Below are 14,324 nucleotides of genomic sequence, written 5' to 3'. Positions count from 1 at the left end.
GTGAGAGAGCACTTGCCTCGTAGACAGGGGGAGGGGTCCAATTCACAGGACTCACAACAAAACAAAGCAAGGCTGGAGAGATCACTTATATTTAAGAGCATTTACTGCTCTTGAACAGGACTTATATTTGAGTCCCAGCCTCCCTACTGGGCAACTCCCAAATCCTGCAGCTCTAGCTCTGGGGTATCTGATAGCTCCATGGGTCCCTGCATTTATGTGCACATAACCACACACAGACAAACATGCACATAATTTAAAAATAATAATGACCAGCCTTTACAAAAAGATATGGAAAACATTTAATGCACACTAAAGTGAAAGAAATCAGTCCCATTAGTTTACATTATGTTAAAAGCCTGTAAGTCTTCCACCAGGGAGGTGGAGGCTCGTCCTCTGCTACATAGCAAATTTAAGGCCAGACCAGGCTAAACAGTGCCGGTCTCAAGCAAATAGAGTTTCTGGGCTGATGGTTTTAAGTTTTGATAGCTGTTTGTTTATACTGGTTATCCTGGCATTAAAAAAAAAAAAGCCTAAAAATTTAAATTTCAAAGTCATCCCTGATATATATTATACTTACCACTCTAAAACACACACACAACTGAAAGGAGGTTAAAATGTAGTCAGCAAGGAAAAGTCCACCCCTGTTTGCAGGGAAAAGGGCAAAGCTTTTCCAATTCAAACCAAACCCTGCAAAGCCCAGCTCACCAGGGAGCCGAGGCAGGAAGGGAGCTATTCCAGGAACTCAGTCCCTGTCTCCTTTAAAGGGAGGATACAGGGCAGACGCAAAACCTTTACCCAGCATATATAAGATTCTGGAATGTTCCTAAGCCATGGGCCGGGTTGAGGGTGGGAGGGAACAACCAAAAACAAGCAAACAAACTCCTTAAACTAATTTTTTGTTTGCTACATTAAAAAGTAATTCTTCAACGAGTCCCACCTATGAGCTGTGCAGCGCCACCTGTGCTGTCCTGCCTTACCCAGCTCTTGGAATTGAGCCCATGGAAGCACGAACAATAATTCACCATATCTTAAGCCTGTTGTAAATTAGTTTAATTTATTGAGGCTTTGAAGATGATTTAAAGAACGATTTCTACCCATCTTAAAAATGGCCGAGGTCACGTCGCTGGCAGGTGGCAGCTTTGCATGCTTTTCATAGAGCTTGCGCACACAGGCGCTCAGCATAGCCTGGAGCCTGCGCACACAGGCGCTCAGTGTAGCCTGGAGCCTGCGCACACAGGCGCTCAGTGTAGCCTGGAGCCTGCGCACACAGGCGCTCAGCGTGGCCTGGAGCCTGCGCACACAGGCGCTCAGCGTGGCCTGGAGCCTGCGCACACAGGCGCTCAGCGTGGCCTGGAGCTTGTACTGTGGATCCCCGCGGGACCCTGATGAGTCCTCACCTCCCGTCTAAACCCTGAAAGTGCAGTCTCTGGCACGCCGAGCCTGTGTTCAGTGCCCAGCACCTGCAGTGTGGGCAAACACAGTCTCAGAGAGAGTGATGAATCGCATCAGGCTCCAGTTAGGATAAACAGGCAGTGGTCACAATGACCCAGTCTTGGCATCGGCTCCCTTCTATGCAACATGAGGAAAGCTCCTGTCAGCCACTCCTGCCTTCCACCAGGCACACGGCCAAGGAGAGCTAGTTAAAACACTGACATTTCCTCTTTCCGCTTTTGTGACTCAGTTACACCTGGACTCTGTAGATGACAAGATAATGTCAAAAAGTTGCACATGCCTGTAAGATGTTGAGATAACATCCCCCCAGTGACCCTTGGTCCTTCTTTTCTGTGTCTCCAACATATCTACTCCAGTTTCTCTTCACATAATCTTGGTGAAGTCTGGCACAGGCCAGTAACCCCAGCACTAGAAAGCTGATGCGAGAAGGCACACAGTTGATGTCAGTCTGGTCTACACAGCAGACTGTTGCAAAACAAAGCGAGAACTTTCCTTAAGGCATCATTAACGCCTCTTCATACTCAGGACTTGAAACACCCATGAATTAGCCTGACTTTTTTTTTTAAAGATTTATTTATTTATTATATATACAATGCCCTGTATGTGTGGCTGCCTGCCAGAAGAGGGCACCAGATCTCACTGTAGATGGTTGTGAGCCACCATGTGGTTGCTGGGAATTGAACTCAGGACCTCTGGAAAAGCAGCCAGTGCTTTTAACCTCTGAGCCACCTCTCCAGCCTCCTGATTCTTCCTTAACCAAACTCTCCTCTTGATCCTACAACCTCCTGGGAGCCTCAGCACTTGTCTGTGTATCTCACCCAGACCCCCCCCCCCCCAGCCCTGCATTGTCTGTGTAATCTGCGTCCCGCCTGGCCTCCGCCCCACTCCTCACAACTCTCCTGCACTAACACTCACCACATCAGCTGTTAAGTCCAGTGGACTCTTGCTGTATTTTACCTGACTAGACTGCTCGGCAGTGGCAGTGTGTCACTAGGCTACCACTGTGACACTCCTAAAGCTCCCTCCCAGGGTACCATGCTCCGAATTCTATTTGTTAAATATTTGTAAGTCACTTACAAGGCTACCAACCCAGGGTTAGAGCCGAGGCTGGGGACTCCTCTTAGGTCCCTGGGAACAGGTAAGCATCACCTCACAAATGTAGTTAGTGCTTTGATGGAGTAAGAGTGTGCCACCAGGGAGCAGAAAGTCGAGGCAGACTGGACTGCTAGTCAGTTACCTTCTGCACCGCCGCCACATCTACTGTGCTACCCCCCACCCCCCCACCCCCCATCTCTCCCTCTGTCTGTCTCTATGTGTCTCTGTCTGTCTGTCTCTATGTGTCTCTGTCTGTCTGTCTCTATGTGTCTCTGTCTGTCTGTCTCTATGTGTCTCTGTCTGTCTGTCTCTATGTGTCTCTGTCTGTCTGTCTCTATGTGTCTCTGTCTGTCTGTCTCTATGTGTCTCTGTCTGTCTGTCTCTATGTGTCTCTGTCTGTCTGTCTCTATCTGTCTCTGTCTGTCTGTCTCTATCTGTCTGTCTGTCTCTGTCTGTCTCTCTCTCTCTTTCTCTCTCTCTCACCTAGGATTTCCAATCCTTCAATCCTTCTACCTGGACCTCCCAAGTATTGAGAGGTGGGCACCATGCCTCCCTCACCCCCTCAACTCCATCTGTATATTTGCTTTATGCCAGCCTCAGCCACCTCAAGATATTAAGTGCTTTCATACAAATGACCTCTGTCCTCTATACCACTAGGTTGTTTCAGTGGTTACAAGTGCATATAGGACAATAAAGAGACCAGCAGATCAGAGAACTGTGCAGACCCAGTACCCATGTACACACACACACACACACACACACACACACACACACACACACCTTTTAAAACTTCAAAATCTTGCCAGGTGTTATAAACATCTGTAACCCAGGCACCAGTGAGGTCGAGGCAAACAGGGCTAACCTGGACTACCAACTGAAGCCAATTATCCGCGGCTCCGCCCTACTCTATAAATTGGCTTTTAAATCACTTCCACACCAGAGCTACCATCATCACTCTTTAACCCAATTTCCATCTGCTCTTGAAGACCCAGTCGAGACGTCTTTTGTGAGGAGGCTCCCCGGATCCTTTCCACACATCTGCTCCTTCCCATGGGCCCACACTCTGTCCATGCCCAGGCCGGTGCCTGGAGGTAGGGCACACCTCAGACGCACAGCGCACAGCAGAGGGTTTGGCATGTTCCAAGGGTGGGAGAGTGAAATCAAAGACCAGGATTTCCCTGTCCTCAAAATCCACAGACAGAACAGACACAGCCAAGGCGCTCTGTGTCATCTCCCCTGACCTCTCAGAAACTACAGCACGGAGAATGGCCCTACACTCCAAACGCAAGAAAACCGTTGTACCCTGGACTGGGCGCCAAGCTCCTTCCACGGCCTGGGTAGGAAAGCTAAGTACTAGGAACAGAAAGAAGCGGACAAAGTGGCCCATGGGGACCGCAAGTTTGCAGATGGCAAAGGACGGGGCTGCAGGCGGCACGCACTCTGCCTGGGCAATGGCTTCCCAACTGCCCTCCCTGCAGCCCAGCGCTCATGGGGGAGGGGAGAGGGGAAAAAAACAACCGTTATTCTCACCCAGAGAGCCCTCTGAGGCGGCCCCGGGGCTGAGCCTCTGGTAGCCGTGGGAGTACCTCTTAGAAAGGGGACCTTATCGGGTCTCCCTTTCGGTTTGCACTGGATGAGGCAGTGCGGGGCAGTCGCTCCCGGCTCTCCACCGGTGGCCGCCACTCTCGCCTGGATGGTGGCTGTCAGCAGTCAGCGGCTGGCACCTTTATTATAGAGGGAGGGGAGGGGGCGGGAGCTCAGCCGCGAGCAGCCTCCTGATTGGCTGGAGCCTGCCACGTGACTGTGCATGCGCCTCAAACCCTGGGGAGGCGAGCGTGTGGCCTGTGGCAGATGCAGCTGGGTTTGCAAGTCAGGTGCTGCTGGAGGGGTCGGGGTAGATGGTGGGTTTGCGTGGTCTAGGTTTTTCTTTTTATTTTTTCTTCTCTCTCTTCTCTTCTTCCGAGACAGGGTTTCTCTGTGTAGCCTTGACTGTCCTGGACTCGCTTTGTAGACCAGGCTGGCCTCGAACTCACAGCGATCTGCCAGCCTCTGACTCCCGAGTGCTGGGATTAAAGGCGTAGGCCACCACACCCGGCATACTCACTGCTTTAAAAATGTGTCAGAGCTGTGCAAAGGGATTTAGGATTTTGAGTTTAAGCAAGTGTCTCCTGATAACTTGGGGTTTGTGGATACTTTAAATAGGCCAAGCCTAACAATGTGTTTAGCACAGTAGGTTTTTTTCTAAATCCAATTGCAATGTTTCCATTTGTTGTTTTGAGACAGTCTCTCTCTCTGGTTTTTCCAGACAAGGTTTCTCTGTCCTGGACTCACTTTGTAGTCTTGAACTCACAGAGATCCGCCTGCTTCTGCCTCCCAGAGTGCTGGGATTACAGGTGTGTGCCACCAAGCCTGGGTCTCACCACAGTCCTGGCTTACTTTAAACTGGCTGTGTAGAGGAGGCTGGCAGCAACCCACAGAGTTCTACTACTGCTTCCTGAATGCTGGGATTAAAGGGGTGTGCCTCAGGCCACCTCTGAAAAGTCCTAGATGCACCAAAAAGAGGAGGGTGAAACAGCTGAATGTCCTTCACTTGACAAGAAACAGCCGGGCAATGACCTCACTCACTGTGGATGCTACTCCCCAAGATCACGGCCTCACAAGAAAGCAGTAGTCTGCCTCCTGGACGCTACAGATCTCCACAGAGGCAGCTGTTGCCTTGGAAGGCTTTCCCCTCCAAAATACTGAAAATGGCTTACTTGAGACACAGAAAGCCCTCATTTTATTTATTTTTAAACTTTATTATGTATACAATGTTCTGCCTGCATATACACATGCTTTCCAGAAGAGGGCACCAAATCACTTTGTAGATGGTTATGAGCCACCATGTGGTTACTGGGAATTGAACTCAGAACCTCTGAGATTTGGCAGAATAGGATATGACCAACTCTCATGAGAGAGGAAAGGGAAGCTACTTAAGGGGCAGTGGAGGGGAGGGGAGAAGAGAGGTGAGAGGGGAGGGGGGAGGAGGGAAGGGAGGCAGTTTTACTGGAAGAATTTTACAGAGAGTTTGAATGAGAGAACAAGCTAAACACAGGTGAAGACAGAAGGAGCCAGAGAATGAGGAGACAAGAGATTAGAGCAGACTGCTGAGTCAATTTGAGGCCAGGCAAAGCCATTCTAGGCTGAGAGAGAAGCCAGATTGAGTCAGTCAGCTGGGAGAAGAGTTTGAGCCAGAACAGCTGAGTTGAACCAGGCAGCCCAGAGCTCAGAAAGAACTAGAAAGGGTGAGTTTACTAACCAGTAAATCTCAGAGGCAGAAATTTTCTAGGCCTAGGTTAGATTGCACAGAGGGTAGAAACTTCCAGACTAGGCCTAGGTTAGCAGAAGGAGGCAGTAAGCCTCTGAGACTACAATTACCTCAAGAGAATAAAAGTTACTTTTGCTGGATGGTGGCGCACACCTTTAATCCCAACACTCAGGAGGCAGAGGCAGGCGGATCACTGCAAGTTGGAGGCCAGCCTGGTCTACAAATCGACTCCAGGACAGCCAAAGCTACACAGAGAAATCCTGTCTCAAAATAATAATAATAATAATAATAATAATAATAATAATAATAATAATAATAATAATAATAATTTTACTTTTACACTTTCTGATTGCTCTAGCAGGAATTAATGCTTAGTTTTGAGCTGGGCTGGGGCTGGAATCCAGGCTTCCTGCATCCAAGGTAAGCATTCTACTAACTGAGCTGTCCCCTCCATTGCTGGCCGATCTTGTACTTGTTTGTGGTGCCAGGCGGATCTTAAATTTGAGCTCAAATAGATTAGTTATTTAATAGTGCTAATTTTTCTGTTTCCCTATTGAATTAAAGATACAGAAGTCCCGTATCCTGTTAATAACTGATGAAAACTGGACGACACATTGAGAGATTGGTTTAAAAGTTCCAAAAATAGTAACGAAGTTTACTTGGTTAGCATTCCTTGGTGCATGTTTTCATGTAACCACTAGGTGGCAGAGTACGCCCACATTCCTCCCGGGGAGCCTTCCTCGCTCACCTTTTGGGACATAAACATACATTTCACATTTGAGGAATACCTTGTAGCAGAATTAGCAGTTTAGCAAGCAGTGTCTCAAGGTGGTCCTACACACAGGGAAGACATTTATCTTCATCTGTTTTGTTTTTAATTCACTCCAGAACTAACAACAGCACTAGAAATGGACTTCTGTCCCTGATGCTGTGAGCGCTGCCTTCCCCCACCACCCACCTCTGATGTGAGTTATGGACTTGCCCTGGTATTTCAGCTTTAAAACATGGCCCAATGAGAAATGTTTCTGTTTGTTTTTTTTTTTGCAACAGGCTTTCACTCTGTAGCCCAGGTTGGCCTGTGACTCATGATCCCCTTGCCTCAGCCTAAGAAGTCTTGGGGTGACAGGAATTAAGGTACCACGCCCCACTTGTTTTCTAACCATTTGATTTTGGGGTGGATCCTGGAATGCATCTCTTTTTGACCCTCCTCCAACTTCCAAACATGTTTAGAGGAAAATACGCAGTTAAGTTTCAGGGCTTCTGCGCTGAGTCAGCAGACAGAGCTTGGGAGTAGCCAGGCGCCTGGACACATGGCTTTGTGAACTTGGAAGTTTCTGCCTCTTCAGCGGTTGAGTGCTGCTGGGTGCGCTCTCTGTGGAGTGCTGCTGGGTGCGTTCTCTGTGGAGAGCTACAGAATGCGAGTCACATAGTACTGGGAAGTGCACATGCGTCAACATACCTTGGAAAGATACGAAGGGGTTCTGGAATGCACTAGCAGGAAAAAAAGCGCCTACATGGGAACAATTACTCAAGTCCATCAAACACTGCTGCTAAGGTTGCCTGAGTTTATCACACACGATCAACTAAGGTCTATGTAGTAGATGTTTCCATGGTCAGAAATGGAATTTGGTGCCAGGGGTGGAATACTTTCCCCTGGAGTCGTTGGCCAGGGGTTCCCTGAAGACCCCCAACACAGGCTACTGACTTTGATCTTGAGAATTTGATGGTAAGACCGTATAGCCAGAGATCACACACTTTGGTCATAGGACTTGAAGAAATTAAGCTGGTGCTGACGATGCAGCTTCCTCGGTGCTGCCTAGCGTTCACAGCACCAGAGGGTACTATACAGGCTAAGCCAGAGGTCAGGGAGGACTCGAGGGAAGCAGTGCCTTCTGCACAGACCTGCCTATCGCACGCACGAGCTCACTCACCGAGGTGTGGCTGCCTGCACGAGGCCTGGTAAGATCAACCCCGGCAGCATTCTAGCACGGAGGGCGGAGCCCCCACTCCTTGCTGAGGAGCTTCTGATGGTTGGTTTCTGCAGGAGGAAGATTCGGTTTCCTCTAAGGTTGTGGCCTCTTGTGGATGGCCCCACACCCATGACTATATGGACAGCACAAATGGGACTTGGGGGGGGCAGGGTGTTAAAAAAATGACTTGGAATTGGGAGAGGCTGAGGGGCTGAGGGTTGGGCTTAGCAATTTAGGCCAATGCAATAAAAATACATTGTGTGTATGAGTGAACTTCTTGAAGGATTAATAAAAATTTTACGTTTGAAAAAGAAATTTAATCCCATCACTCGGGAGGCAGAGGCAGGCAGATCTCTGTGAGTTCGAGGCCAGCCTGATCTACAAAGCAAGTCCAGGACAGCCAAGGCTATACAGAGAAACCCTGTCTTGACAAACCAAAAAAAGAAAAGAAATTCGGTTCGGTGAAGTTCCACATCAGTTGTGCGGCCGTGGAGCTTCCAGGACTGGGAAGAGGGTCGTGAACGTCAGAGGCTGACGTCGGTGTGGTTGTAGCTGAGCTACTTACTGGCAGGGCTGCCTTCATCAGCAGGGTAACATCTCTAGCATAGGGTGACCAGGAGATGAAACAGGTGGTGATTATGGCAGAGGCACAGAAGTGAAACTTCCTGCTTGCGGAGGAGATTGCTATTGTCTCCAGGGTGTGGTGTGCTGGGAGTCGGGAGGGCATGTGGGATTGTAGAGCAGCAGGGTCTGTCATCCCCGCCAGCTGGTCATGTTGAGAAGCTTTGCTTGTATCTGGCAACCCCAGTTTCCCTGCTGAGGAAAACAAGTGGAGCAATTGACATATTCCTTATTACGGCTTTTGTTGTTTGCTTGTTTGATTTTTTTTTGGTGCTGTAGGTTGCACTCAGGGACTGACACAAGGGATACACTACCACTCTGGCCCTGACTGAGCACTTTCTAAACACCAGGCACTGTTTCCATTTCCTTATGGTGGTGCATGCCTTTAATTCCAGCACTCAGGAGGCAGAGGCAGGCAGATCTCTGTGGGCTTGAGGCTAACCTGGTCTACAAAAGTGAGTCCAGAACAGCCAAGGCTACACAGAGAAACTTTGTCTTGAAAAAACAAAACAAACAAAGAAGCAAACACACAAACCACCCCTGAGTATGGTCGTCTTCTTCCTCCTTTTGCGCTTGGACTTACTGTGTAGCTGAGTGTCTTCTCCAACTTCTGATTTCATCTGTGCTAAGATTACAGATGTGCCAGATGTTTTCTTGTCAGCCTGACACAGCTTGGGTTGCCTGGGAAAAGTGAGAAGGCACCTTCATCACATTGGCCTGTACGCAAGTCTGTGGGGGCCCAACCCGCGGTAGGTGGTGTCACCCCTGGGCAGGCAGTCCTGGTTGGGTTAAAAAGCAGGCTGAGCAAGGCATGCAGAGCAAGCTGGTCAGCAGCATTCCTCTCGGGCAGTGGTTTCCAACCTTCCTGATGCTGCGACCCCTTTAATACAGTTCCTCACGTTGTGGTGACCTCCAGAGCCATAAAAATAATTTCCCTTGCTATTGTCGTGAATCATAATGTAAATATGTGATATGCAGGGTATGTGCTGTGCGGCCCCTGTGAAAGGTTTAGTCTGCCTGCCGCTGGGGTCGGGACCCACAGGCTGAGAACCACTCACTGCTCCAGGTTCCCTGCCCTGAGGACCCTCAGTGGCGGTGATGGTAGCAGTGGCTGTGGCGGACTGTGCCTGCGCGTGTAAGTCAAACAAACATTTCCCCTCCTGTGTTGTTTTGGTTGCGGTCTTTAAGCAGATTAAGATACCAGATGTTGGCCAGCAGGGTAGGGTTTGGGGGTGCTGGGGATTGAGCGCAGAGCTTCGTGTGAGCTTCACGCCCTGTTAACTGAGCTGTGCCCTCACCTTTAATCCCACCCTCACTTCTAAAATCCATTCATGGACATTGATCACCCATTAAAATCTTAACCCTTGAGTCCCGACTCTCAAAATGAGCCCCCCCACTCCATCCAAAAGGAAGGAACTGTGGTTGTGCCCAAAAGGGCCATGTCCCTGCTCACTGCAGAAGTCCACCTGAGAAGTGGACAAGCACAAGGTCATTAAGAAGCTCTTTGCCACGAACACAGCTCTGTGTGAAGCTGAGCCACACACGGTAAAGTGACCAGGGACTGGTGTCGGGGAAGCCAAGATGGCTCACACACCCCACCCTCATTCAGACCTGCTGCTGCTGCACCCAGCTTTCCCCAAAGCCCACGTGAGTCCTTCAGGAAGAAAACTCATCTTGTGAAAAATAAAGTGGAAAATATATATATATTTAAGAATCTTGACCCTAGAGCCGGAAGCCTCCCATCCCAGCACAGGCTGGTGGGTGTGGAAGACCAAGAATCTAGGTACAGAAAAAGTTGGGGGAGGAGGAAACCTGTAATATCTGAGACCCTATCTCAACATTCAAACATCAAAAATCTTGGCACTTGCAGTCTACGCAGGCCTTAAGTGGATATGGTCTAACCCCTTTAGTTTGTACATGAAGAAAATAAACTCAGACGTGAGGAATATTAGTTTAGGGTGTGCAGGTTAGCTAGCCATTGGCGGCTCAGCAGGGCGGTGCATCACCTCAGCTCTGCAGGGAGAGCTAAGTGGGGACGGGGACCTGCACATCCATCTTTTAGTGCCGTCAGAGTAAAGTGAAGGGTGCCCCTAGATTTGGAGCACACAGCAGTTCAGAGCCTGGAGATATGGGTGACAATGTCAGTATCTCCAGAGAGGATGGAGCTGAGTCAGATGCAGAAAAATAACAAAGCTATGGCAAGCCAAGAGGCCGGAATGGATGGTCCAAAAGGAGAAAAGTGCGTGAGTCAAACGCATGGAAAAGTGACAAGTAGGACAGGGCCGGGTCTAGAAGCATAGGGCCTGGCATGCCGGCCATGTTTGTTCAGCATGTTATAAATGGTGAGAGCCATCAATTCAGTGTGCTTGGTAAGTGCTAGCGCTTGCTCAGCTGGGGTACGGCAGGCACACTGCCGAACCAAGAGAGTTTGCCACGCACCAGTTTAATCCAGTCTGCAGGTAAATCAGCTACAAACTGAGAAGTGCTGGGTGTGGGGGCGAGGAGTCACGTACAGAAAGTCAGGCGTGGGGAGTGAGCCAGGGCGGCGGTGAGGGCCAACCCCTTGGAGCGATCCCACATTGGGTTGGGATACTGGGCCTCCGTGCTTGGGGAAAGCTGTACAGTAAACTAAGGTGGGGTCACTCTAGACCCACTCCAAATGCACAGTGAAAGTAAGTGTTTAAGCAGGGACACGCCACAAGCGGCCTGATGTACACCTTGAGCTGCTGTGCTTAACTGCTGCCTCGGAAAAGATTCCCCTGAGTGAGAACATGAGACCGTTGCTGCTAAGAGGTTTTTGTGGGGAGGGTCCTTGGGCCCTCGCCGAGATCCCACCTGCAGGCACTTTGTGCCTGATTCTGCCCTGTTTGATGATGGCCTTGCGGCTCTGGAGGTGCTGGTAGACAGAGACTGTACACAGCAGCCTCTGTAGCTCAGATGTTTGCATATTTAGTCCCAGTTAGTAAACTATTTGCAAAGATTAGGAGGTGTGTCCTTGTTGGAGAGGTGTGATGTGGGTGGGGGTGGGTGGGTAGTGGCAAGCCCAGTGCTGCTCTCCCTGCCTGCTGCCTGCCTGCTGCCTGCTGCCTGCCTGCCTGCTGCTCTCCCAGCCTGCTGCCTGCTGCCTGCCTGCCTGCTGCCTGCTGCCTGCTGCCTGCTGCCTGCTGCCTGCTGCCTGCTGCTCTCCCAGCCTGCTGCCTGCTGCCTGCCTGCCTGCTGCCTGCTGCCTGCTGCCTGCCTGCCTGCTGCCTGCCTGCCTGCTGCTCTCCCAGCCTGCTGCCTGCTGCCTGCCTGCCTGCTGCCTGCTGCCTGCTGCCTGCTGCTCTCCCAGCCTGCTGCCTGCCTGCTGCCTGCTGCCTGCTGCCTGCCTGCCTGCCTGCTGCCTGCTGCCTGCTGCCTGCCTGCTGCCTGCTGCCTGCTGCTCTCCCAGCCTGCTGCCTGCCTGCTGCCTGCTGCCTGCTGCCTGCTGCCTGCCTGCCTGCTGCCTGCTGCCTGCCTGCTGCCTGCTGCCTGCTGCCTGCCTGCTGCCTGCTGCCTGCTGCCTGCCTGCTGCCTGCTGCCTGCTGCCTGCTGCCTGCCTGCCTGCCTGCTGCCTGCTGCCTGCTGCTCTCCCAGCCTGCTGCCTGCTGCCTGCTGCCTGCTGCCTGCTGCCTGCTGCCTGCTGCCTGCCTGCCTGCTGCCTGCTGCCTTCCCTGTGCTCTGTGAATGAGGTCAGTAAACTCAGGTTCCCCGGGTTGCACTTTGGCAGGGTCATGCCTTGGTGCTCTGTGGCAGCTATTTGCTCACCTCCCTCCTTGGAAAGAGGTACACCCCCCCCCCCCCCCCGCGCACAGGAGCCATGACAGAGATCCACAAGAGAGACAGTTCTTACAATTGGAGTCATAGCAATGGAACATCGAGCCTCAGTACCTTGTAGCAACGAGAAGAGATGGCTTTGGGGGATGAGAAATGCAAACTGAATCCAAGCTTTCCATGACCCACGCAGAATCCAGCCAGGAAAGGGCCAATCTAGAGTATGGTGCCTTGAACTGTGGCCCTCAAAAGATAGGCGTCTCTACCTCCTGGCACAGGGATTACAGGCTTGTGCCACTGGACCTGGCTTTTTCTCGTGGATTCTGGGGGTGCAAGCCGAGTCCTTGTGGTTGTGTTGTGAATACTTCTCTGACTGAGCATCTCCCTAGCTTCCCTGCCCTCCCTGCTTTGAGACGTAGTCTCACTCTGTAGCCCAGGCTGGCCTAGAACCCACTGTACTGTCTAGGCCAGCTTTGAACTTGTGCAGAGCCTTCTGTCTCTGCCTCCCAAGTCCTGGGTTACAGGGCATGAACTACCCAAACCAGCTTTCTGTGTGGTTCTCTGAAGAACTGAAGTCTGATCCGTCTTCCTTGGTAAAGATTTTTTCAGTGTGGGAAGCGGAGGTGTTGCTTATTGGTTTCCACTTAGGAGGGAAATTCTTGTTGGTCCAGAGAGAAACCGAGCCATAGCTGAGATAGTCACCTGCAGGCAGGAGCCCTCTGTTAGTATGGTTTACAAATGAGGAAAGAGCACACTGAGGAGTAATAGACGTCCAAAAGACGGCCAGGTGCTGATCCACACGGAGCCACACCCCATCCGCACTGCTCACGAAGCCCCATGCACATCTTTAGAACTTATCTGAAAACGTTTGGCCTCCTTGAAAGGAAGATGAGAGTTCAACTCAATTGCTTTAGATGAAAGGCTGACTAGATGCCCTTGGCGGCGTATGCCTCTTATCCCGGCATTCAGAAGGCAGAGGCAGGAGGGTCTATGTGAGTTTAAGACCAGCCTGGTCTACAGAGCAAGTTCCAGGGCAGCCAGAACGACTCAGTGAGACCCTGTCTCAGCAAAACAAACAACCACAAACAAACAAGCAGGGCAGTGCTGACGCTCAGCTTGACTAAGCTGCTCAGCTAGGGGCAGGTCAGCACCATGGCCTTGAATGGAGACTAAGTGTTTCTTCCAAATCTGACGTCTCCACTACTCGGCTCTCATCCTTGGAGGCAAGAAAATATGGTAGACATCTGCACGTTTGTTTGCTCGTGGCTTGGGTTTAATTATCTACAAAGAAAAAAAATCACAAAATGTTTTATGGTCTTCTCTTTTAACTGCCAAAGCAGGGACCTCTGAGGTTTGACAGAATCTGTCACAGTCCTTTGGAAGTTTTATTAACGGAGATGGAGTATGTTTTTAATCTTTTGCATTCTGGTCATCCAAAATTTATTTTCTGTGATTCATTTGTTGCTTGATCCTACCATATTTTAAGTAAACGAAGTCAGCACTTTTTGCCTTGTAAAATACATTGGACTTCTTCGTTTCTTTAAACACAGCATGATGGTGATTAATGAATAAATGCCGTTTCCAATAAGGAGTCCTTCTGTCTCAGAGAAGCAGAGCCTCACGAGCTTGTGAAGATTAGTATCCACGCAGATTTTCACGCAAACGTCAGACACTTCGCTTCTGTCCGCTCGAGCACTTCTGTGTGTTGTGTTGTTATGAATTTGTTGAACCTAGAACCAGAGTTAGTCAGACCACCCTCTTCTGTGCCTCAGTGACACTGTGTGTCAGCAGCTGCAGTTTCAAACAGTCAGAGAACTTTTAAAAATAAAAATGTTCAAGAGGAACCATCAAAGCTTCCAACTCTGTTGTTTGTTTGGGGTTTGTCTTTTTGTTTTGTTTTGTTTTGTTTTGTTTTTTCCGTTGTTTTTGTTTTCTTTCAAGACAGGGTTTCTCTGTGTAGCCTTGGCTGTCCTGGACTCGCTTTGTAGACCAGGCTGGCCTTGAACTCATAGCGATCTGCCTGCCTCTGCCTCCTGAAGGCTGGGATTACAGGCGTGCACCACCACCGCCTGGCCCAACTCTGAATC

General features: G+C 50.3%; 1 protein-coding gene and 1 long non-coding RNA gene across 8 annotated transcripts in view; one reads left to right on the top strand and one right to left on the bottom strand.

Moving 5' to 3' along the window:
• Positions 1-4,278, bottom strand: part of BRDT (bromodomain testis associated) — a 62,178-nt gene extending 57,900 nt beyond the window's left edge. For 3 of the 4 annotated variants that reach the window (XM_084758039.1, XM_084758042.1, XM_084758043.1), the window contains exon 1: positions 4,078-4,278. The gene's annotated coding sequence lies outside the window, so the exon portion shown is untranslated. The remainder of the gene's footprint in view (positions 1-4,077) is intronic. The other variant, XM_084758040.1, reaches the window with a different exon arrangement.
• Positions 1,788-14,075, top strand: LOC311584023. 4 transcript variants are annotated; one of them, XR_014774756.1, is made up of 6 exons: positions 1,788-2,590; positions 6,213-6,274; positions 6,743-6,819; positions 9,076-9,194; positions 9,512-9,580; positions 9,965-11,426. It is a non-coding gene; the product is annotated as an uncharacterized lncRNA (long non-coding RNA). The 4 variants fall into 4 exon arrangements; XR_014774757.1 differs by having other exon boundaries at positions 9,855-11,426; XR_014774754.1 differs by lacking the exon at positions 9,965-11,426 and adding an exon at positions 13,788-14,075 and having other exon boundaries at positions 1,789-2,590.
• The last annotated feature ends 249 nt before the right edge of the window (positions 14,076-14,324 follow it).

This window comes from Acomys minous, assembly GCF_964271855.1.
Source record: "Acomys minous genome assembly, chromosome: 15".
NCBI lineage: Eukaryota > Metazoa > Chordata > Mammalia > Rodentia > Muridae > Acomys > Acomys minous.
Note: the sequence above shows the minus strand (reverse complement) of the source record. Positions and strands in the feature narration are given on the sequence as shown.